Consider the following 26,378-nt stretch of genomic DNA (forward strand, 5'->3'; position numbering starts at 1 on the left):
GCCAACGCTCTGCCCACTGTACCTGCACAGGCCAGGCCAAAAGCTATAGTTTTTTTTATTTATGATGCTAAGTATCCAGAGGTTTAAAGATCTTCTGTCAAAATTTCCATGAAGGATAAACCTCCTGGACTTATTTATCCTTACGTACTATCTCCCAGACACTGAAAGATAACAGGGATGAGCAAATGTTCTAGTATGGGGTTTAGAGAAAGACACCTTAATAAATGCAATAAAAGGTGGCAGATGCTTTATCAGAAATAGGTCTGTGATAGCATGATATCATTGGAAAGAGTGGTCTAATACTAAGGGTGATACTCTAAAATCTTAGCATATTTCATTCACCACTTGTCAATTTCTTGGAGTGAGAGATGAAGGAGCTTGTTTAGATCTACAGAATTTAAGAACTGAAAAAGAACTTAGAAGACAATTTGAGAAGCTTTAGAACCACCTACCATGGAACAAAACGTATGGTCTTATGCCTTCTCCACTGGCATTATGTAGCACGCTCGCAGTGTATTTTGTCAATGTGTTCCGTTAAAAAAAGAAAGGCTCACGGTCAAGTGTGTTCAGAAAAACCTACATTCTAGAGCTCTGTCTTAAGGAGTAACAAAATACATTAGAATTATAAAAACTATGAGGAATCTTGTAGGAAACTGTCTTGTTAAATTTTGCTTAAACCAATATTTCCCAAACTTATTTAATAATAGAACTATGTCTTTAAGAACTCCAATTCACAATCAGCCTTTTTCTTTCTCATACCTGTCACCTGCCCTCAGATTCATCAACTTTCTCGCTTCTTTACTGTTTTCTTTCTTTCTGGTTTTTCTCCCCACCTCACATGAGACATCTTGGTTTCATTAAGTTAGTGTAGAAAGAAAGTTGTCATTCCTATCACCTTTATCAGTTCACCCAGCTTACTCATAGCGGACTCAAGGGTTGCCAATCTCAGGAATACAAACAGAATTTGCCCTTCAAGTATTTCCTTGATGTTCATCTTTGTCAGACATCTTTTCCTGGCCACTCCTTTCCTCTGGGCACAAGTAATCCGGAAGATTGTCCCTCTTATCTAACCATCAGCTTCCTATGGTGACAATGAGCAAATTGTTAACCGTTCTGTCTTAAATACTCTTGCATGGAAGGTAACCGAATTCTTCATTTCCAATTCAAGTGGTCTAAAGAAATGCTAAATAAGCCCTTTCATATGATATCAATTTTAAAAATATGGAAATATTTGCAAATAGTATATTTTGTTTAATTCAAAGTGAAAATAATTTTATTAGTCCCATGGAAACATTCTAAATATCACAATTAAGAATACTACTTTAGACCTTGGCTGGTTGGCTCAGTGGTAGAGCATTGGCCCAGTGTGTGGAAGTCTTGGGTTCGATTCCTGACCAGGGCACACAGGAGAAGTGCCTATCTGCTACCCTGCCCCTCCCCCTTTCCTCTCTCTATCTCTCTCTTCCCCTTCTGTGCCAAGGCTCCATTGGAGCAAAGTTGGCCCAGGCACTGAGGATGGCTCTGTGGCCTCTGCCTCAGGCACTAGAATGGCTCCAGTTGCAACAGAGCAACACCCCTGATGGGCATAGCATCGCCCCCTGGTGAGCATACCAGTTGGATCCTAGTGGGATGCAGTGGGAGTCTGTCTCTCTGCCTCCCTACTTCTCACTTCAGAAAAAAGAAAAAAAAAAAGAAAAAAAAGACTACTACTTTTACTAAACAGAGATTTTTGAGGGACAAACAGCACTTATTAAAAGCCACAAAAATTGTTACCACATGAGCCTATTTGAGGTAGAGCAACTCATGGCACATGTTTGTAGCTTACATTGTAACTCTCTTCAGAACTCAGCAAGTGGCTTCACAGACATCTTATTTTAAACTTGAAGTTAATCTAAAAGCATGTATCATCACTATACTCACTTTACAGTTAAGAAAATCACAGCTCAAAAGGTGCAACAAAGTTTCCCAAGGTCACCTGTTGACCTTGGATTAGAATAAGTTGAGTGAATTTAGAGCATGAAGAACCCCAGAGAAAGCAGGTCTCTTTCTAGGCTTCAGCATGGGCAGATGAGAAAAATAAGAACCCAGATAGTCTCCAATCCAAACCTGGCTCTCTGTGGTTGTAGCTTGCCTCTATCTTCAAACGGGGACGGCCAGATGTACAACCTGAACAGCTCCAGTGTCCCAGACTTCTCAAATAGACTGGCTGCTCTGTGCTGGTGCTGAAGCACAGAGGTGGCCGTTGGTACCTAAAGGCCCCAGTTCGCCTTTGGTCAAAGTCTTGGCCTGCCGGAGATACTTTCCATCACAGCCGACTTCTACCCTGGTTGACATAGTCTCGGGAACAAGAAATTCTAAAAAACTTTCACAGGGTCTAAGTAAGATGCTCCCCTTGGGCTAGCAGGGCTTCTTAAATGTGGGAATGCATCAGAATTACACAGAAGGCTTATTAATTTGCAGTTTGCTGGGCCCCTCTCCCAGGGTTTCTTACTTAGTAGGTCTGTAAAGAGGACACTGAATTAGAATTTCTAACCAATTGCCAAGAGATGGTGATTCTGTTGGTCTGAGGACCACACTTTGAGAAGCACTGTCCTAGTGTCTCTCTTCCTTCCCCAGAAAGGCCTCCTCCCTCCAATCCTTTGCTTTTGCAAGAGTTGAAATGTTACTTTAGAAATGAGATCTTGAGTTCTTCGAGAAGTTAGGTATTTCCTATTCCCCTACATCTCAGGTTGCTCAGTTCCAAAGTGAGGAGAAAGTACCTTGATTACAAATATTTCACAGCCAGTCATTAATGCCAGTTCTGTCATTATATAGCTTTTAAGCTTTGAGTAAATAAGCACTTCAACTTTCTTGTCTATAAAAGGGGATAATATGTCCAGAGCAATAGCTTACACAAAGATAAAATGACACCCATATTAAAAGCACATGAATTTAAGTGTAAAAGTTAATGATAAGGGGATCAAAAGGCACAAACTTCTAATTATAAAATATCACTGGGTTGTAATGTGTAACACAATGATTATAGTTGATAATACTCTATTGCAACTTTGAAAGTTGCGAAGAGAGTAGACCTTAAAAGTTCTCTTTACAAGAAAGAATTGTAACTATGTATGGAGATAGATGTTAACTAGACTTATTGGGGTGATCACTTACTATATATACAATATCAAATCATTATATTGTATGCCTGAAAGTAACATAATGTATATATCAATTATACTTAAAAACAGTACAAAAAAAATTCATGATGTAGATATAAAAACCAAAATGAGGTCTTTCCTTTTTGTGTATGGTATAAAGCTACTTGTCTGAAAATATACAGCAAGAAAAGGCAGAATAAGATATAGAATTCAGGCCAATTCATTCCCCTTACAGATTTCCCTCAGGTGCACTACTCTACAACAATAACAACAGTAGATAAATACTCAAATGGGGTTTGGAAAGCCTAATATAGAACCTGACAAGAAATAAAGCGATCCATCCACTCCTCTAGGTATCTATTTCAATGGTTCCATTAGTAATAGAATTTCTCTTCTAGATGCATAATTGATAACAAAATAAAAATAAAAATAGATCTTTAATCTAAGTATCTGAGTACAATACATATTACAGTGCAGCAATCCTTCCTGCAAAACTCAGGGGTGTGATTTCATTATGCCAAGTTTCAAGTTCCCTTAAAGCTCGTCAACGAGGCTTTCAGCGAAGTTCAGTCTGAGAAATGTTTATGTTTGCATTTGGGTGGTTAACTCCCTCTTCTGTAAGTGAGGGTCTCCTTCATTTCAAAAAAAAAAAAAGATTGTATCAAAGTACATATTTCATCCTCTTTTATAATACATTATTTAAAACTCCAACTCCAAGAATGATAGCAAAACAAGGAAAGACTTATACTGATGGTGAGAATGGGGCACATGAAGAAGTCGTCCAATAGGTTATATAGGGGAAACTGAGGAAATTACTTCATGGTGACATGGTTTGCTTTTTTCTAAAAATAGGAGCTTCAACATTCTAGAACTGCAGATAGTTTACATGAGGTGAAAGCTTATGTGGATAGTAATGATTTTTTTTTCAGGCCAGCAAAGGTAATACAATTTTGTTTGATTCAGATCAATGAGCATTAAGCAAGTGCCCACTGTGCATTTGGCAATATTTTAGTCTCTGGGAATGCAAAGACGAGGAACACACGGCCTCCATCTTCAAGTAATTGAAAAAAGTCATATTGCAATGATTCAACATGAACCGGTTTCAGTTTCATGCTTAGACTTACATTACCAAAATTCAACATGGATCACGTTAAATAAATGAGATAAAACAGGCCTGACTTGTGGTGGAGCAATGGATAAGGCATCGACTTGGAGCACAGGGTCTCGGGCTTGCCCAGTCAAGGAATATACAAGAAGTAACTATGAGTTCATGCTTCTCATTACCCCCTTCCCCACTTTCTCTCTCTCCTCCTCTCTCTAAAATCAATAAACAAAATATTTAAACAATAATAATTTTTAAAAGTTAGCTAAAACAGTATAGGTTGGTTCAACTCCAGTCAAGAAACACGTTTTGGGTATTGGATACTTAATATGGGGTAGGAGATTTGCAAGGAGCACATGATAAACAAGGCATGGTCTCTGCCTTAAAATTGTGATACAGCATTTCATAAGAATGGCAGAAGGAAAATGAATGATATAATTCATGACAAACATTCTGCTAAGGAAAGAATTAGGTAGGTGTAATTTCTAAGAAGTGTATTTCATCAATAAACATCATGTCTCTCCAGTATCAGAGTCTGGGGCATGAGTTCATTGAACTGAACATATGCTTGAGCATGAAGGAGCAGGGAGTTAAGTCTTAAGATTATGTTACCTTCAAAAATAGGCCCAGCATTTTTAACTTTTTGAATAGATTTCATTTGATGATAACTGCCACCTAATAATTTAGACTTCTCTATTCCTTGACTTTGCTCATGAATATTAGAGCAAGAACAATAACACTGCAGTAAAACAATGCTATGTGATAAAGATAAAAGGAATTAAAAAATCTGATCTAAAATTCTAGGCTTAGCATATTTTAACTGAGATTATTGTCTGTAATTTGTTCGTCCCACTTGGGGATATTAATGTTGGCTCTAGTAGGAAGTCAATATTGATAAAACAGCTTGAAATTAGAAAAAGAGATGAGGTTTTTCAGATCATGTGAGACAAAAGGAAGCTCTGGAATAAAAATATCTGACCATTTCTTCCTTTATATTTGTGCTCTACCATATTCCAACCTTTAACCCAGTGTCTGTGATGGCATTTGATTTTTGGCAATTCTTGTGATTCTTGAATGCAGGTACATTGTTTAAGTCATTCCAGATCTAGAGATCAGTACAGAATCTAGCTTATGTATTACTCTGAATGAATGTTTGTCAACATAGAAGCCCGGAGAACATCAAGAGGTTTGAGTTGGGAGAGAAAGAACAATGAAGCACACTGTATGATTTCTTTATACCATGTTCCAGACATCCATGTTTCTTACTATTCTATATAGTAGTTAAACTACCAATAAATACTGAATAAAGAAAAGACAAGAAGAAAAAGGCATGCAATTTTTTTAAATGTTAGGAAAGTAAGATTGGAAGAAATTGTGCCAACATTTAAAATTTTTATTTTATTACTTATTTTTTTAAGTGAGAGGAAGGGAGATAGTAAGACAGACTTCTGCATGCACCCTGACCGAGATCCACCCAGCAACCCCTATCTGGGGCCAATGTTTAAATCAACCATGTTATTTTTAGGGCCTGAGGCTGACACTCAGACCAACTGAGCTATCCTCAGTTCCAGAGGCTATGCTCAAACCAATGGAACCACTGGCTTTGGGAGAGGAAGAGGAAGAGAAGGGGAAGAGGGTGGGGGAGAGAAGCAGATGGTCACTTCTCTTGTGTGCCCTGACTGAGGACATTCATACACGGGACCAATATACTAGCCACTGAGCAAACTAGATAAGGCCATTTTAAATCTTTTTAAACAGAGGGATTATGGGTGATGTTTTCTGTATGTTTAAATATTTTCTATAATTTCCAAGTTTTTAAATTTAGCATGCCTTAGTTTTATAATAACATTGTGAATTGCAAAATTAACTATATATGTCCTTTTTTCTTTGGGCTACTAAAGAGATTAAAGGCAGATTTATGAAAACGATTGCAATTACATAGATTTTGTTTGGTTGAGTTGTAATGAGGAGTCATGTCACTAGTGTGAATGAAATGAAAATGTGAATGAATGTTAAGTGCCAATTCACTGTGTTTGTATTTACAATTAATATAATATCAGTGGAACTAGATATAAACAATAATTTTATATTTTTTCCTAGAGTATAGATTCATTTTTTTCCCCTGTTGCAAAGAATTTTATAAAAGGAAATTATAATTTAGAACACAAAATGACTAACACTTGCAAGTAAAAAGCATAAAAATTCCTGGGGCTTATATTTCTTTAATGTTGGAAATATTAGTTAAAAGTTATATTTCCTGGTTTTTTATATTTAATGAATATGACTTTGCCTCCAGAGTCTTATTTTTTATATACTCTCTAGAGCACTTAATAAAGTCTCATAAGCAAATCTATTTTTAAATGCTTAGAACATATCAGTAACACATAGTACTAAGTGTTTCTTGTATACATTTTGTATGTAATGCTCAACCTCTGGAATTAATTTTGAAATGCATGTTCCTAAATTTGTGATCGGGCCTTTATTGAACTAAATTAATAAGCTAAAACCTAGTAAAAACATAAAAATTTTCAATATTATTCAATGAAAGTGGTTTTATTTAAAGGGTCCACTAACTTAGCTTGTGGTTCCACATATTTAGGAATTACTTTGTCAGCACATTCACGAATGCTAGATAAAATACTCTGTTAAGTACTGTGGGGGGAACGCAAAGCTTAATATGGAATGGATATTACTTGCAAGAAGCTTAAAGTCTAATTGAGAAAAAAACAAGACATGAAAATACACGCATTTAAAATATGAGAGAAGATGATAAAGACTACAAGAAAAGTACTGATAAAGTGCCAGTGCTGTGGAAATAAGAGAAGGGAATAAAAGATTAGATGTCATGTGAGCTAGAATTGTATACGTAAGACACAGATATGTAGAAATGGGTCGCACAAGCATTACAGTTTTGAGCTCTTATCTATCATATTAAATTTTAGCTATTGGGTTACATGGCTAGCCTTATTTTAGTAGACAATGAACTCTGAAAGCCAGAACTATTTCTTCTCCCCTTCATAGCAGGCTCAGCTCCTAAGACAATGACTGCAGCTTAGCATTGACACATAGTTGTTTAATGTTGAATGACTAACATGAAAAAAAAGTTCAACATGGTAAATCAGAGATACTTCAGAGAGGGGTGAGGGCAGGGTCCAGGGTGATGAGTTCAACTTTCTGGAAACAGCAGTATGAAAGGGAAATGATGACAGACCAATTTAGGAAGATCAGCTGGAAACAGCTATGAGCAGGCCCAGAATGTCAAGTTTGGACTTGACCCTCTATATAAATAGGGAACTGGAGAATATATCTGAATAGGAAAGGACATCACAGCTGTGGGAAAGATTTGGTAGCAGAAGCATTATTGACTATTGTCTTAGTCTGTTCGAAATGCTCTCACAAAATTCCATAGACTGAGTGAGGCTTAAACAACACATTTTTTACACACTTCTGAAGGCTTCAAAGTCCAAGATGCAGGTGCTATCAGATTTGGTGTCTGGTGGGGGGCCACTTCCTTCTTTACAGATAACATTCTTCTTCTGTGTCCTCACAAGGCGTAAGGAACAAGAGAGTCCTCTAGAGTTTCTTTTGTAAGAGAACTAACTCCATTCAGAAGGGCTCTGCCCTCATGACCTAATACTTCCCCAAAGGCCCACCTTCTAATACCATCACCCAGGGGTCTAGGATTTCAACATATGAATTTTGAGAAGACACATTCAGTCCATAACACCTGGCAGAGATAATACTAGTGTGTGATAAAGCCAAAAGAGTAGGAATGGTAAGCAACGACGGTGATGAAGGAGGCCTGCCACATGTAGACTCCTTAGGACATGGCGACTGGTTCATGTAAGTCTCACAGAAGGAAGAGGAATGAACTGTAACTGAGGTTTTCTGTCTCAGCAGCTGAGAAGTTTCTGTTAAGCAGAGCACACATGTGTGAGAAGATTGAGACATCTATTTTAACTGTGCTAGGTGCAGAGTGCCCAGCCCCACACAGCTGACAAGCGGCTTAACCAGTGCTCAAATTCAGATCTTTTACCTCCAAGTGAGTGCTGTTTCCAAGGTACAATAGTCTCCTTATTCTAAATACATGAACAGTTGGCTGCAGTTTGAAATCTACTATTTAAATAAATCTCACTTGCACTTTGAAAATAAGTAATATGTTCATATGGACTGAATTTTGTCATTGCAAACTCCATATGTGACTAATCCCTAATGTGACTGTATTTGGAAATAGGACTTTTAGGATGTGATTAATGTTAAATGAGGTCATACAGGTAGGGTACTAATCCAGTAGAATTGATGGCTTTATATAGAAGACAATCCCTTTCTCTCTCTACCCCCTTGCACATGTACCCAGGAAAGGCCCTTGCAAATGTGAGGACCCAGTGAGAAAGTGGCAATCTGTGAGTAAGGGAGCAAGCTCTCACTAGTACCCAACCATACTGGCACCCTGATCTCAGATTTCCAGCCTCCAGACTGTGAGAAACTATTTCTATTTTTTAAGCTACCCAGTCCGTGGTACTTTGTTATGGCAGCATGAGAAGACTTAGACACATGTTTTTAAACAGGGCACTAAGAAGCTTAACAGCCTTCAAGCTGAATTATCACAACAGCCATAACTCTACTTTCTCTCTCAAGCAGCAAGTGTATTTTCATGTGTGTTTTTGTTTTTAATATGAATTAACTAAATGCTCTGAACTCTTCCTTGGTGAATAATAATAGCCTGTATGATTCTTGGGGTAGAGCCTATCATGGTGACTGGCACAAAAGGCACTCAAACATTTTTTCTGAGTGAATGAACATTGCTCATTTCTCTGCTTGGGTAGTAAGACCCCACTAATCCTAATCTGAGCAGAGGTGCTTTTAAAACATCTTTCACTTTCTCCAGAGACCCAAATGACAACAGCTCGGGGAAATATAAGGTGTCATTTTCTCCAACATAGTATATTCATCCTTAGGTTCTTTTCTTTTTCCTCTTTCTTTCTTTCTTTCTTTCTTTCTTTCTTTCTTTCTTTCTTTCTTTTTGTGACAGAGACAGAGAGAGACAGAAAGAGGAACAGATAGGAACAGACAGAAGAGGAGAAAGATGAGAAGCATCAATTCTTTGTTGAGGCTCCTTAGTTGTTCATTGATTGCTTTCCCATATGTGCCTTGACCGGGGTCCACAGCAGACGAGTGACCCCTTGCTCAAGCCAGCAAACTTGGGCTCAATCTGGTGAGCCTTGCTCAAACCAGATGAGCCTGCGCTCAAGCCGGCAACCTTTGGGTTTCGAACCTGGGTCCTCTGCATCCCAGTCAGATGCTCTATCCACTGCACCACCGCCTAGTCAGGCAGGTTCTTTTCTTATTAAAAAAAAAAACAACTTTCTGTACTCTACCAACAACAATAATTAAACAATATATAACTTGTTTTATGTAGCTCACTAATAAATATAGAATAGTAGCCTTTATTTTACAGAAGTATTTTGGTCCATTCAAACACACATACACTCACAAACTGACTATGTATAAATAACCCAAATGAAGGACAACATTTAGCAAAGCAAATGAAAATATTCTACTCTTATTTTTATGTATCAAAGGAGAAGTGAGGTATGATGTAAATGATTTTATACAATTTTAAGAAACAAAACTGACACTGAGTTTAATGGAACAATTTTACTTTATTTGGTTTTAATTTGTAGGAGGATATGCTTGACCCTATAATAATGCCACGTTACAATCAACTACTGTGCATTACATAATTACTTCAACACTATTGTCTAACACAATGGTTAATTCCATTCCAGTGGCTTGACTTCTGCTCATCGTAACCTTCCTCCTCAGACCTGCCCTAATCATCAAAACATGACTATTTTAGCTTCCTTCACATTTGTCAGAGACAGATGGCATTGTTAGGAAATTCACTATAATCTTATTGAAATTGAAGGGGATGTTGAAAGTATGTGACTGCAGAAATTTACTGAGAGGTCTAAAATGGCCCAGCTCCTGAAACTAATTTTTGCAAGATAAGATTAAGGAGGAGGCACAATTCACAATGATTTCTCTGAATATCAAACCTATTTCTGCTGCAAAGTTCTTCACTGAGCTGTTTGTGAATGTTTATCCAGGACCAGTCCCTGTGAGTGGTATTCATGCAGCAAATCCGTGGCACAACCCTGTGCTGGGAACCAACAGGCCATTACTGACTCATTGTCTATTCATTTCAGATTGTTTCTATGGAGGATTTATAGAAACAATACCAAGGTGGCACCAAGGTGGCTATCAATGCTGTTTACATACAATTTAGAATAATAAACCTGCAGTTATGCTGGGGCTGGCTTCCCCTGTGGTCCTGGGGCATAGTGTTCTAATCCTATTGTGACGTGATTGTTTCACCATAAACTGCTCCACAGAGGCCTGTAATTGGCATACAGGTTCAAATTAGATCGCTGTGTGTTTAGGAAAGCAGGGGTCATTTCACATCAGCACCTCTCAGGTCTCCATTACTGGAGATCTAATGTATATATTATCTTTTATTATGAAGAAAATACTTAGAGTATATACTCACTGACACACACGTTACCCATCTTGTCTTTCATCGCCATGAGGAGGGTAATGTGAAAATGAAAAACACCTTTTTGAGAATGGTAATTAAATATTTACCAGCAATGTATCATGGAATACTGATTTTATGAGCTAAAAAGGGGAGCCGAGAAGGGAGGGAAATTAATGGATGAAAATATCCAACAATTAGTTCTGCTTTCTTCTACTAATATAATCACATGACGGTGACCTTTCTCTGGAAACCAAAAAAGGTATATAGTCTCTGTTTTTAACTCGAGTGATGGGTGAGCTGAAGTGAGGTATCAGGATAAAACACCTTTTTCCTGAACTCCCCAGTTTCTTTTCAAAACCACCAAGTAAGTCTTCAAACCATGAAGAGCAAACTGCATTTATTGAGGATAATCTATACGTGGTGCAAGGCTACTCTCCGCATAGTTAATATGTGGGACACACAACAATCCAATAGAAAATAAACAATAAAAATTTCACAATCCGATGCCAAAAGCGAATAAACATTTTTCAGGTGTTTGCTTCAGCCTTTCTAAGACCCATGAAAAACAATATTTAAAGAAGGCTGAAATAAGAGGAAAGTATGTGAGCCAAAAAGCATGTCATGCTAGAAACGAAGAAACAAAAGAGTAAAAATGAGTTAGGATTACGAAGAAAGAAGAAATATAGGAGTAGAGAACCAATGAACCAAAAACACAACGTATATACTAAAAAGAAAGGGGGGAAAGGGGACAGAGGCAGTAAGAGGGAAAAGGAGATGCTTCCACTTCAAAGGAGGAAACTGAGCGCCTGCAGAGGCGGGGCTCTCCGCCCCACGCGCCCGAGCCCACAGGCCGCCCCAGCCGGTCCCTCAGCGCCCGCCCCGCCAGCTGGGGCTCCACGCTGGCGGCCACCGCACCTCTCTCGGTGACTGCTGCAGCCCGGGGGGCGGGCGCGACCCGCGGGAGCGCGGCTGCGGGGCTGCACGCGGCGGCGTCCCCGTCCCTGTCCCCGAGGCCTGACACTGCGGGCCAGGAGCCCAGGCCGACCTCTCCCGAGGACCCCGCCCGGAGTTGCCGGCACTCCGCACCCGCCCCTGCGGCCGGCTGGCCGGCGGGGCCGCGCGTTGCTGCCGCCACCCCTGGAACAGGGTTTACTTTCAGCGGGACCGCTGTGTCACCTGCCTGGTGGCCCCGGGCAGCTGTCTGGTTTGACCGTGAGCCAAGGCCAGCCTTCCCAAGACGTCTTCTCCACCGACACCCACTCTCGCCTCGGCCCCAGCGCAGCGCCTCACTCCACGCCTGAGAAACGCGAGCAGGGGACGAGAAAGGCAGCCGAGCTCTGCTCCGAGCTTGTCTTCACTGGATGGCAGATGTTGGTTGATGCAAAACTTTTCTCCTGCGTGTTCCCTGGTGGTGCTAGGAAATCTGAAAACTTCCACTGTAAACTTCCTGATCAGCCATCCAGGCTTATCCGACATTTTCGTGAAAGAGAGTCCCACTTTCCCGATTAACTTTATGAACCTTTCACCTTGAGGTGGTTGGCTTTGGGAAAGAGAAGAAAAGAAACGGCTGCCCTTTGCCGGAGGGTGCCTTTTTAGCCTGGAAGTCACTCGGAGTCTCGTGTGAGGAAGTAGACAGCTGCCCTTGTCATTCTGGTTTGTGGATCTTAGGAGTTGGAAAGTCAATGTTTAATAGATATGTGATTGGCCCTGGCCGGTTGGCTCAGCGGTAGAGCGTCGGCCTGGCATGCGGGGGACCCGGGTTCGATTCCCGGCCAGGGCACATAGGAGAAGCGCCCATTTGCTTCTCCACCCCTACCCCCTCCTTCCTCTCTGTCTCTCTCTTCCCCTACCGCAGCCAAGGCTCCATTGGAGCAAAGATGGCCCTGGCGCTGGGGATGGCTCCTTGGCCTCTGCCCCAGGCGCTAGAGTGGCTCTGGTCGCGACAGAGCGATGCCCAGGATGGGCAGAGCATCGCCCCCTGGTGGGCAGAGCGTAGCCCCTGGAGGGCGTGCCGGGTGGATCCCGGTCAGGCGCATGCGGGAGTCTGTCTGACTGTCTCTCCCCGTTTCCAGCCTCAGAAAAATACAAAAAAAAAAAAAAAAAAAAAATAGATATGTGATTAACCGATTGGTAAATAGTATTTCCTGCGTGAACTCTTTGGAATGTGATCTGGGACAGACCAGAACCAGTTCTATGACCACCTTTCACCCACCAGAGGACACTACAGAAAATGGAAGTTTTGGGGAAATGTGCTTGCAAAAATAACTATGAGAATTACATTGAAATAATAAAATATGTGTTCAGCTCCTACAACAGAGAGTCCCCTCTTATTATCAATACAATTGGGCCTTGCTTCTCATTGATCTGATCCGATTGCTGTCTCCCAGCCAGGTGGTTTAGTTCAGTTCTGGCCAAAATCAATCCGTGCCAAATCTCACCCCGGACTATGTGGACGATGTGGATGGCTTGTACAGAAAAAGCTAATTTAAAGTCAGAAACAGACACTTCTACCTGACAGAATTTACAGAGAATTTGGAATTTGCTGACCAAAAAAGGGGGGAGTGTATTTACTGGATGTAAACTGATGTGCACCCAGTAGGACTTTGCTTTTAGAAAAACCCCCAAGAACTACAGAGCCTCCTAACAGAGTTCTTCCTGACTTGGCAGTGTTAGGTTACCTTGGCCAGCTGCACACACACCCCCCACCCCACCAGCGTCAAAACCACTTCATCCCTTACATGGTCTGACAGCATATCAGGTTCCTTCCAGTGCGGTTGCCTGCCCGATTATTCACACCAATGTCTCTCCTGCCCATGTACTGTATGCTGTGAATGCCAGCTGGGTTGGTTTTTACAAGATCCCGGATGATGTCAGAGAATATGCAAATGAGCCTCTCCTGTTTGCCCAAACTCCAACCTGCAATTGTTTTGAGGTCAATATGGAGAAGAGGAGTCTTTACTATATCTACATGTCTGTGTCCCTGGAAGAGCTAAGAAACATGAATTGTCTGCTGGTCATTGCTATTTCATTCTACAGTCTGTCCGCAAGAGCCAGGGTGGGCGCAAGGGGACAAAACTGTATGTCAAGACAGATTTTAACCTTAGACTTCTCATTTGAGACTGAAGACACAGCCTGGAACCTAGGCTGTTTGGAAGAGGATGGGCAGCATAGCTTTGTGAGAAAGGCCCCTTCCTGTCTTTGGGTGGCTGGACCTGAACTTGTACATATGGCTAGCTTGGCATCATTGAACAATTTCTTCTGGGTGCAGGAGGCTGGTGATGGTGTTATTCTCCCAGATAGCTTTGGGGAAAAACGATAAAAATCTATTCTTCCTCTTCTCCCTGGTGGTCATGACTCCTTATACTCCAAGATTGGAGGGGTTTTGATATGCAAGGTTGAGTAGTTTGGATCATATCATTTCAATTTTGAGGATGGTGAGATCCTTACTTACTGGTGCAACACTTCAAACTGCTATTGTGAATTTCAACTTCCTAGAAGATCAAGTTGAAGGAGGTGATCAGGATATGCAGGTTTTAACATCCATATTCATTGAAATCATTGATTATCATTGTCCTTCAGTACTCACCATTTCATAAACCCATAGACTTACAAATACTCATAAAACCCTTGTCACTCCAGAGTGAATTTCAACATTCTAGAGGCCATTTAAGATCTAACTTTTTAGTTACTTCTTACTTATATTTAAATTTAGTTTGTATATGTTTTTCTATCTTGACCTAGCAAAGAATTTTGAAACAACCTGCCATGGTCAACTTTTGCCTTCTTCCCCAGTTCCTTGTATCTTTATAATAATATTCACTGTAGGTCATTAGTAGCAATTCTCAGAATGAAAGTGCTGCCCAGTCATTTGCCTTTTCATTAAATCCAAGCTTGCCTCTAGCCTAACTTCCTACTGGCATTTAAGGATGCAATATTTCTTCAGTACCCTTCCATAAAGAAAACAAACACTGCTACTAGAGAGAGTTCTCAGCCATTGGTCAGAGGGTCAGACCCAGCTGGAGGAGGAGCCTGTATAGGCCTTTCTCAGGGCATTCAGAGGTCCCGGAGACATGATTCTGTGGTCAGCTGTACGAGGTGCTAGTCAGAAAGGCAACAGCAGAGCTTGGCTGTCTATTTGACTATCCATGTCGATGGTTTGGGCTTGTTCTTTCCACAGTCTGTTGTGGTTCAGATTGGGTAGGAATGAGTCCAAATTGGAGTTATTCTTCATTGTTTGTTGATTTCCAAAGGAGTACATGTTTATCTTAAGTAAGTTAAAGAAATCCTCAGTCACTGATTTTGTGACTTTTTAAAATTATTTCTTTAAAAAAAAACTATTTATAGGAAATGTAGGTATGAAAATAAACAACTTTAAAAAAAGGAAATTGCCCTGGCCGATTGGCTCGGCAGTAGAGCGTCAGCCTGGTGTGCAGGAGTCCAGGGTTCGATTCCCGGCCAGGGCACACAGGAGAGGCGCCCATCTGCTTCTCCACCCCTCCCCCTCTCCTTCCTCTCTGCCTCTCTCTTCCCCTCCCGCAGCCGAGGCTCCATTGGAGCAAAGATGGCCCGGGCACTGAGGATGGCTCTGTGGCCTCTGCCTCAGGCGCTAGAATGGCTCTGGATGCAACAGAGCGATGCCCCAGAGGGGCAGAGCATCGCCCCCTGGTGGGCGTGCCGGGTGGATCCCAGTCGGGCGCATGCGGGAGTCTGTCTGACTGCCTCCCTGTTTCCAGTTTAGGAAAAATGAAAAAAAAAAAAAAGGAAATTGATTTGTTTTTAGGTGTCAAAACACTGTGGGAAAATGTGAACTAACCATGAGTCCTAGGCCAAGGAAGCCTTCAACTAGGCACATGCGCATACAGACCAAGAATTTCTCTGACATTCTGAGCACAGCCGCTGGCCACTTTTGCCATGGAAATGAATCGAAAAGAGGTCACCACGATTTCCCTCTATGGGCTGAATTTTTCCCTGAGGAAAAAAAAAAAGTTAAAATCTTAACCCCCAATGACTTAGAATATAACTTGATTTGCAGTTGTCTTCACAAAGATAATTAAGTTAAATCAAGTCATTATTGTAGATCATAATCTCAAGTGACCATTGTCCTTATAAAAAGGGTACATTCGGGCAAAGGCAGATGTTTATAGAGGGAAGATGACGTAAGGAGACACAGAAAGGAGTTGGCCATCCTGTGCCAAGAAGAGAGGTCTAGAACAGATCCTTCCCTTAAACTCTCAGAAAGAACCAACCCTGCCGGCACCTTGATTATGGAGGTCTAACATCCAGAACTGTGACACAATAAACTTTTGTTGTATAGGCTACCTAGTTTGTTATGGCAACCCTAGCAAATGAATATAGCCCCATAGTTAGGGAGTCTGACTCTCAGTTGATAGATACTTCAGTAACTCTCTCCCAACCCTCCAAATTCCCCAGGACTGCCTTCAGGAGATGCCTTGAGGTGCACTTCTGGAGTGAAAATTCCTTGATTTCTGCACAGAACCTGTGAGTTCTCTGCTGCTTCCCTGTTTGTGTACATCAAGCAGGAAAAATTACCCATTGGTAAATGCTTCCGGCTTGCTGTCGTTCGGACCTATGAAGTTCAAAGCCTACTGAGATTTGAACTTCTTAGAGGTTCAGAAGTATAAGCAAACACCGACATCCAGGGCCACAATGCAAGGCCTTTCCCACAATGGCTACAGCCATTGGTTAAATAGTCATCTTCACATACGTGCAGTTTTCATACTTCCAGTAGGTCTTCTGGTGACATTGCAATCTTCCCAAATGCACCAGTGCAATAGGCAAAGCACCTGGACCATTGTCCCGCATGAAGCAAGACAGATTAGCTAATGGATTTTCCAGTGGGGCCAATCTGGGATCCTCATATTCGGCTGCTATATGCTCTGAATCTCCAGGAAGCTTTCTCTTTCACCCCAGCCCAGCCCAGCCACCTTCTTGCCAGACATTTCCAGTATGATTTCAGAGAAAGACCTAAAAGACGTACTTCTTTACTTGACAGTGATGTTAGTAGCAACTGCCACTAAGATATCCTGAAAACATTGATTGTATGTCATGTCTTTCCTGCCTTTTGTCCCTGAAAAGCCTTGTAGTTTGGTGAGAAAAGGCATACATAGGATGTATGACCTTGAAACTATCAACCTCACCATCCAGAAACTGAAGGGAAAAGAGAGTGTGTACTAGAAAATATCTAGCTCCATTCTCAGATAATTATATTTCTGCTATCTTGAGGGGTTCCTTTTTCCTAAATCCTCCTCATTTTCCTGGCTTTGAGCCATTCCCAGAGTGATCCTTTATTGGTCCTGTCTGGTTTCATCAAAAGTTTTCTCCAAGGTGAATGCTTTATAGTAAGGGCTCATATAGCCCCCTCTGAGTCTCTTTTACAAGTAAAGAGAATGAACACTCTATACCCCATGTGAAACCCTAGCACATCAGTGGTTTAAGCGGATTCCTTTCACCACCAGAAAGCTCTGTTACGTAATGTAACTATTAGGCTAGGCAGAACTTCATCTGATGATAAATGATAGGTCACAGAAAGTTCATGGCCAATAACAGAAGTTGCACATCAGTATTACCGGGAGCACACACATATGAAAGAATGCCAGAGCCATCAATAATCATGTTTGGACCTGATAATTATTATTAGCTTAGTAATAGTTATTGCCATCCTCTCTCTTTCTGCTGATTTAGTAAAGAGCAACTAATAACAGTGAAGGGTCAAATGTATAAACCAAATGATACTCCTTGGCCAGACAATGCAGTTTCTAATGAGCTAATAAATGCTATGTGGTGTGTGTGTGTGTGTGTGTGTGTGCGCGCGCTCGCGCGCACGTGTATGTGTGCATGTGCACACACATGCACACTTAACCCAAGAAAATTAAACTTGCTAGCTAAGTGGCAGAGGACACCTGGACTACATTTTCTTGTTCTTCTACTAAATCACAGACCTACCACACGCTTTCTTTGAAACTCTGCAATATAGCAGGGGCTAGCTAAAGAATTTCCCCTTCTGGCTGCACTTTGAATCTTCTTAAAACCTAATTCAAAGTATTGTCATTCTTTGTAGATACAAGTCTATAAACTGATTCTCCAGATAGAACTTTTGAAACAGAACATGGGGACTTCTGAGACACAAAGGGCTCCTTAGTAATTAAGATAAAATAAGGATTCCCACCCCGGCTCTTTATTACAGATCTGTGAAACAGCTCGATACTTCACTTCACTGGGCTGAAGCCCATTCGGGCCATCAAGTTGAAAACTGCTGTATTATTATTCTTTGATGTCTACAGCTTAGTAGCACAAAGCTGGTCTCTGAGCACTTACTCTCTATAAAGAAACTCCAAATGTTTGGCCTTTGGACTGTAAATATTGTGTCACCATTGATTTTTAACATATGAAGTGTATTTTCTTGAATGTCAAATATTTTCAAAGTGCAAGGCCTCCCAAGAGCAAGAAGTAGAAGGAATTAATGATGATTTAAAAGCCAGAGCTACAAGCAAGCGAGGAAGAAAGGCAAGGGAAGGAAAGACTGAAAGGGAGAAACGAATGAGAGCAATATTCTGAGGACTGTGTTCTCTTTCATCATTTAGTTGCAAAGGTTACGCGAAAATTTATCTCATTGTCACTAATGACATGTTAACATCGATATTTTTGGTTTCATTTCTTTTCAATACAAGCTGGGCTTTAAAACTACATATAGCACTACAGTGAAATCTTTGCAAGAATGCTCTCTCTCCTTCATTTCACTATCTCTTTACTTTTTATTGCAAATAGATACCAAAAATACTTGTTAAGTAAATTCTCTCAACCCCTCTAACTTCCCAAACAGTAAAATTATATTTCAAAGTAATAACTGTCAAATATGCTGTTAGAAATTTCATTCAAATTAGAAAACTATTAGAGCAATTATTTGCACATTATAAAGACTGTCAGATTTCACCTTCATGTTTGGCACGGTGTTGATTGCAATCAGATTTAAAGCCAATAAAGTGACATTTTCCTCATTTTCTTTTTTTTAAGTTCAGAGAAATGTCCTAGGCTGTGTCCCAGACCCACAAGGATCACCTTGCTCTTTCTTTATCTGCCTCCTGTGCCAAGTCATAATCGGACCATCAAGTTTAGTTCTGACCTCCCAGATGCAAGCCGAGCCATCCCTGGGGATTGGAATGAGCTGGGGAGCTATTCTCTTTCTCTCAGTCAATCAGACAGATGCAACCAAAGTTAGGAAAAACCTCCTTAGACAAAGCATTTCTGAATTTGCAGGCAGTATTCCTGAATTTACATTTGTCTGTGTGTAAAACCAAAAGAAATAAAGGTTTTGTCACCTGACTTAGAAAGAACAAATAATGAACATCACCTGACAAACCTTCAAATCCCTTATTGTTTTATAAAACTTACTATAATATACAGCAATACATAATGTAAAAATTACTCTACTTCAAAAGTCTAACTATAGAAATATAGTTTAAATATCTAAATAAATGAAGTGGCAAAACTGAAATGGCATTGCTGAGAGAGAACAGAAGAAAGTCTAAGGGAATATATTTCTAACAAGCAAACACGTCAGCTCACTGATATAAAAGGCAGGGATAAATGCTACAACTGTTCCTGCCAACTTCATGCATGTTACCAGTCACTTCTTTTGTTAAGTTGTGCTGGCTTGCTTGGGAGTTTTAGGGTGACTGTTGGTGATTCTGATCATTTATTTATTCCATGCCCCTGTATGGTCACCATCCTCTGCCTCCTTTAGCTGCTCCTGACCATCACTAACTCACTGGGGATTTGCATTAATAGCTATCTTCCAGCAGTTATCCTGCAATAATTACTGACATTACTTAATCATGCTGTATCTGTACTCAATACAGCATCCATGCAGTTCTCTAAGGATGTTTTTCAGACTGCTAACAAAAAACAGGACGACTACTTTTAATTCCATATAAAAAGTAAAGGAATTTATGCTGCCTTGGTACATTGCAAACCAGCCAGTATTAATTGAGCGCCCCTCGTGTCCCCACCTAAATGCCGAGGAGGGTCACCAAAGGAAAAGCAAAAGAAATTAGACTTTACCAAGGAAAAGGGATATTTCAGTCCCATCTCTGTCACAAAATCATTACATAATCTTTGATCCATCATCTTTCTGGCCCTCAGTGTTTTAAATTAAAAAAACCTAGCCTGGTGGATTTTAAGGTCTCTCCAGTATTTCAAATAATTCCTGTTCTTTGAGCCTTTAAGACTGTGTGTGTGTGTGTTTTTTTATTACCCTGTAAGTAGGTGTATGAGGTAGAGACTGAGGAAATAAAGGGTAAAACTGAGGGATAAAATGATAAGGAATCTGAACTTGTTCATTGACCACAAAAGAAAAATCTAAAATCAAACAATATATGTTTATGGTTATGGACTAATACTTATCGGAGAGAGTGAGATTTACTTTCATATCCAGTTTATTCAGAAAACTGACTAGTATTTGTATATTCAAATAGTTTGAAACACTGATGACATTAGGTTTAATCCAAAAGTATGTTAAAATTTTGACAATGCAAGGGCCATTTTTTATAAATTTTACGATATTTTAGGTTGTTAGTGTTAACTGCAGTAAGAAAAGCTATTCTTTTTAAATGGAGATAAAACAATTGTAAATTAAAGTTATTTGATGTATGTTTGTAGGAAATGGCAGACTAATTGAAAAATTTCCCAAAGTTTTAATTAGAGTTGCTTTAAGACCTCCTTCTAACTATAGCTAAAAACCATTAATGTTAAAGATATTACGTGGCAACAGGAACTGTGAAAATAATCATAAGCTGAGGTTAGTGATGAAATAATGTGACATCACATTGACATAATTTTATTTCATCATTAATTATTCCTCAATATGATAATCACTAAAAATCTATACATATTTCAATCTGGGTATCTTAAAATCCAATTCCTTTTCAGGAATTTGTAGTCATTTAGATCAATAGTTTCAATAGACAGAATATTGCCTTTCTTACTTTACTTTTTTTTTTTTCACATTTGATTATCCAGTAATAATATATTCAGTACACAGTTTAGGGATAACATACTCTTCTCACTTGATTACATTGGACAAAATAAACACACATTGTTTATTTGTTCTATTCTAATTCATGTTTAGTATCAAATAGCTAATATTCATTCATTTGTTCATTTGATCCCTAACTTTATGCCAGGCACTGTTCAAGGAGCCATCACCATAACACTGACTGAAGCACAGAAAATTCCTTGCCTTCTGGCAACTTACAGTCCAGTGTCTGGAAGGCAGATAATAAACATAATAAACATAAAAATTGACAAGTGCTATTTAAAAGGTGGCAGTACATACGTTGGGCTATTTTTTCTTATGTAATGGTCCTGCCTTGGTTATGAATAATGCATCTGGCTTCCACAAAGCATTCAGATGCTCATATAATTAGACTCATTTCTGAGGTCTTTCTATAGTTCATGCATCAAACACAAGCCCTTCAGGCAGCTGTGCTTGGGTCTATAGGCATGGGATGTTAAAGAAATGAGCGTAGTCATGCTAACACTGCCCTCACTCCCTTACAGATGTGAGATGAGTGTGACTGCCTGAGGCATTCTAATTACAAAGTATTTAGTAGTCAAGATCCAGCACACACCTGCCAGAAACTTGAGAGAAGAGATGTTGCATAGGATTTTTATCCTGCAAAGGAACCCAGCTGGAAGCCAAGTTCTAAAGATGCTGGTAGAGACATAAAAACCACATGCCTACGGAGTTCAGTTGAAAGTCCCTAGAATTCTTCCCTTTGAAGGACAGGTACAATCTTCTCAATCACAGTTCCTTATTCCACAAGGACCACTCAATGGCCTTAAGGCTGAGAATGTGTTTCTGCCACAACTTGGAATTGGAACTGCAATTTACAAAGCCAGATGACTACACTGCTCACCTGGACATACTGCTGACGGGCTCCCAGATGCAGCGTGTAGCTTGTTCCCAGAAAAGATAGCATTTGATGGAGAGTTGTGCATCCCTCTCAAACTAATGCAAATATGTGGTTTGGAAAATTAAGTAACAGGTGTATGTTTTATGTTTAAGTTGTTCCTCAAATTTATAATTGAACACATTAAGTCATAAGTCTAAAGAAAAAATGCAAAATTTATAATTACTTGGAGTTTATTATTGAACTGAAAAATTAATAAATATTTTTCTCAGATAAAAAAACATTTTAAATTAACATGTGTGGTGCTGCTTCTATTTCAGCAGTTAAGTCTTTTATTCACTAACACTTTAGCTTTGTAGTATGATGCTGTTTTCTAAATAAAATTTTATATAAAAATCCTTGAAAATAGGAAGAACTCCATAAAATGATTCTGCTATCAGACTGTCAGAAGCAAACTTAGTGGAAAAATGTCAAATCCATTTGCTTATTGCATATACCTGCTGTGCTAATCTGATAATAATAGGAGGTATAAATAATTAACTGCTGTCTCATGCCACTTTGTAGGTGAAGATCAGGAATCACATTTTTCCATGAAACAGAACATAAAAAACCTAAAATTCATCTTGTTTCCCTAAGATTTAGTGAAGGCAAATTCCCATATGGCTCCTACTGAAATCTTACTTTAGTTATTGGATTTTTACTCATTTGTCAGTATAGGCTTTGTTTGCCATATTACCTGTAAAATATCACTCTGAAAATACTTTAAATTAAAAGTTAGGGACCAAAGAAAAGTATCATTGAGCATATGCTCCTGCCCTGTAGCAATGTCTCTCCTCAAACACCCCAGACAAGTTTCTCTCATCCCATTTTAAAGACATTCACTGAAAGAGACTCTATACCTTCATTTCCAGGAAACTCAATTCAGCATTTAACATTTGGAAGATAAATATTGTATTGAACTCAAATCCATGTTGCTGTAGTTCTGAATCAGTTGCTTCTGTCTGTCTTCCCACGGACAGAGAACGGCAGCTGTGGTCACAGTTTTATCATCTCTTACGTAAATCTCAGTACCACACCACTGCCGGCCCCTCTCGTCTCTTCCACTGCATATGTTCTAGTTCTATTCACTTTACCATCCTATTGTTCTCATCCTAAAATTCTTATTTACTGGCCCTGGCCAGTGGGCTCAGTGGTAGAGCGTCGGCCTGGCGTGTGGGGGACCCGGGTTCGATTCCCGGCCAGGGCACATAGGAGAAGCGCCCATTTGCTTCTCCACACACCCCCCCCCCTCCTTCCTCTCTGTCTCTCTCTTCCCCTCCCGCAGCCAAGGCTCCATTGGAGCAAAGATGGCCCAGGTGCTGGGGATGGCTCCTTGGCCTCTGCCCCAGGCGCTAGAGTGGCTCTGGTCGCGACAGAGGGACGCCCCGGAGGGGCAGAGCATCGCCCCCTGGTGGGCAGAGCGTCGCCCCTGGTGGGCGTGCCGGGTGGATCCCGGTCTGGCGCATGCGGGAGTCTATCTGACTGTCTCTCCCCGTTTCCAGCTTCAGAAAAATACAACAACAACAAAAAATCTTATTTACCATAAACCACTCTAGATTCAGAGTGATAATGTTTCTATCCCATCAAGCTTGATTCACCCAGAAATGCTGTTTCTAATTTCCTAGATATTAAGAACCGGAGTGTGTACAACTTAGTTGAGAAACAGAAACTTCCCAGTGGAGACAGGTCTACAATGATAATTTCTAGATTTTTGTACATGTGATCTGCTCTCTACAGAGCCATTTTTGGCATCGTAGACAGTGCTTTCGACTTGATGAACTTATTGAAGGGAGTGTCAAAATTCATTTTATAGTCAGAAAATGTACTGGGTTTGAGATTTTAGTGCACAAATCGCTGAGAAAGCTTGGTAAGAGTACAGATTTGTTCTCCTGTGGCATCTCTCACCCCACTCCAAACTCTGAAGTGGAAGGCCTAGGCCAGAACTTAGAATCCCCACATTAACAAGACCCTCTCCAAAGCCCCCTCCCTACCTCAATTCTCAGGCACGTCTCCTGGGAATTATACTTGGTAAGGGGCTTCTTTCATTTGCCATTATCCTTCTCCTGAACTAACCAGAAGCAGGATTTGACCAAAATTCAGAAAGTACAGACAAGTAAATCTCATCTCCATAGATTAACTGGAGGAAGGGACAAACTTGGTGGAACCTTCTCAGTACAGGCTCCTCAATTTATTTACATGTATTGCACTTATTCATTCATTTATGTATCAACTTTAACTAACATGCCTTGGGTTTCAGGGTCAACCAGCCAGAGTCTCAGGGTACAGCTGGGTTCTAACCCATGCCATATAAAGCCTCTTGATAACAAATGAACAGTACCAATAGTCATTGTTGCTGTATAGGGATTCAAATAAATCACAAAGCTTTGTGAGCTAGGCAGCCTAAAAAGGCTTCAAAAACTGTTGCCATTCAACAAAGACATATTGAACAACTACCATGTGAATGAATTGATGGAAAATTGTTGAGTTCTCTGTTTCAAAGGACAATAGGCTGACAATGAAAGGTATACTAAGTCACTCTATTCATTCACTTATGAAACACTTACTGAGTATGTACATATCACAGTCAACTAAGTGCTAAAAATGCAAGGATGAACTTATCTAACCACAAATATTATTCATTGCTTAATATGTGCCAAGTACTTTTTTAGGCACTAAAGATACAACAGTGAACAACTTTCACAAAGACCCAGGCCCTTTTGGGAAAGAAAAGGGAATTACAGATGACTCCAAGATTTTAAGCCTAGAAGTCTGAAGTTGCCAATAACTAACATTATTGACAAATGACAGAAGAAGCAAGTTTGGGGAAGATCAAGAGATCTGCTCCTGGACCTGCTGTGTGTGAGGTTTATTAGATATCAACAGATGATGTCAAAGAGGTCACAAGGTATTTGGCAGTGTGGGAAAAGGCTAGAACTGAAGATACAAATACGGTTTATATAAATGTTGGGGCATGAAACTGGGTGAGATTGAGGAAGTGACTATAAAAACACTTTAGGACATTTTCATGTTTGGAGATTGGGAGAAGTGAGAGAACCAGCTGTAAAGGAGATTGCTGTGAAATCTAAAGATTTAAAAAATGCCCAGAATTCCACTCTTGTTCTCCTCTACTTTATTCTGCATTCTGTATTATGAGTGAGCTTATCTAAATAAAATAAAATTTTACATATAGCCACTCCCACCTGAAAACATCTCAATAATTAGTAATTTTAGGATAGGATATTCTTAATCTAGTTTATGGGGTCCTACATGGCTGGCAGCTCCCCTCTGCAGGTTCATCTTGAACCACCACCCAAAAAGACACACTACTTTCTTTCAGTTCTTCTAAGGGGATCCCTCTTCCCTGCCACTGTGCCTTTGCACAGGATGTTCCATTTCCTAATACAGTCTCTCCTTTCCTTTTTCCTTGTTTCCTCTACCCTAAATAAGTTAAATTCTCTCTAATCCTGTCTCTGCATTCCAAGCACATTCTATCTTTTCATCGTAGAATTTATACAGAACTATTATGACTTTCACCTGTGTGTTCATCTGAGTTTTGTCCACTTCCCCTCCAGACCATAAGCACCATGAGAGCAAGGATCTTGATTACTGTTTTACATATCACCAGCCACTGGTTTTATATATCACCATTTCAGCGTGACATGAAATAATGCTCAATAAATCTTTAAAGGTAGATTTAATGAATAAAAATAATCTGATGTCTTATTTTTAAAGATGTAAAAACAATAATATGTTCATGTTCCCCTATGTTGCTCAAAGAAATGCACCCACATTGCCGGAAGTACCCTGAGAATGGATATAGAAAATAACAGTTCACTTCCTTTCTGAAAGACATATTCTAAATTTAATTTCTCTTACAGTTTGTTTATTTCAGAGAAACATCCCTTTTACAAGCAAGTCATGAAGCCACAGCTTCAGACATGGGCAGTTTGTGTTTGATGAGTCTCAAGGCAAGGAAAAAGAGCTCTCGCAAGTGCTCAGAGGGCCAGTTATGCCATGACCTTGCACAGGGGAATGACCTGCAGTTTACTATGCTGCACAAATTATGGAATATGGAGGCTGGATTTGCAATAAGAAAAGGTCAGCCCAGGAGGAAGTCACAGAACCCGTGGAGAAAAGAAGCTCACTCTGCTGGTGGCTAGAATTGCCGCCTGGGGAACAAGGTTCATGCAAATGAGCTCTGGGCAGGCGTGCTTCCTTTCTGTGCCTATCAGCCAGACGATGCCTTTCGATCTTTGGGCTGAAACGATTTGTCTAGCGTGGTACCCAGCTACGGGTTTCACTTTTTTTCTGAATCAACATGATTTATGTTAGACTTTGAAAAGGAAAAAGAAAGTGGCTGAGAAATTTTCTTTTTAGATTTTCAGGATCCTATCAGCATCAGCTGAAGTTCAATGATAAAAAAGAGAGAAACTGACTTCCTCCCACTGTGGAATAAAATACCTCTTTCTTTATCTGATTGGTCCAACTTGGTCACATGCCCACCGTAACTCCCCAACAACAGTTTCCAGGTAAATTCCAAGTGCCCATTGGCTTCTCAGGGCACCCTTCAAATACGGATGTAGCTTCCCCTGAATCACGTGGGCTATGGAGAGGGTAGACACCTGAACAGA

General features: G+C 40.2%; 2 pseudogenes; both read left to right on the plus strand.

Moving 5' to 3' along the window:
* The first annotated feature begins 8,014 nt into the window (after positions 1-8,014).
* LOC136309314 (polynucleotide 5'-hydroxyl-kinase NOL9-like) lies at positions 8,015-12,448 on the plus strand (annotated as a pseudogene).
* A 14-nt stretch (positions 12,449-12,462) lies between these two features.
* Positions 12,463-13,897, plus strand: LOC136309315 (polynucleotide 5'-hydroxyl-kinase NOL9-like; annotated as a pseudogene).
* Positions 13,898-26,378: the final 12,481 nt, after the last annotated feature.

Source organism: Saccopteryx bilineata, chromosome 6 (genome assembly GCF_036850765.1).
Source record: "Saccopteryx bilineata isolate mSacBil1 chromosome 6, mSacBil1_pri_phased_curated, whole genome shotgun sequence".
Classification (NCBI taxonomy): domain Eukaryota; kingdom Metazoa; phylum Chordata; class Mammalia; order Chiroptera; family Emballonuridae; genus Saccopteryx; species Saccopteryx bilineata.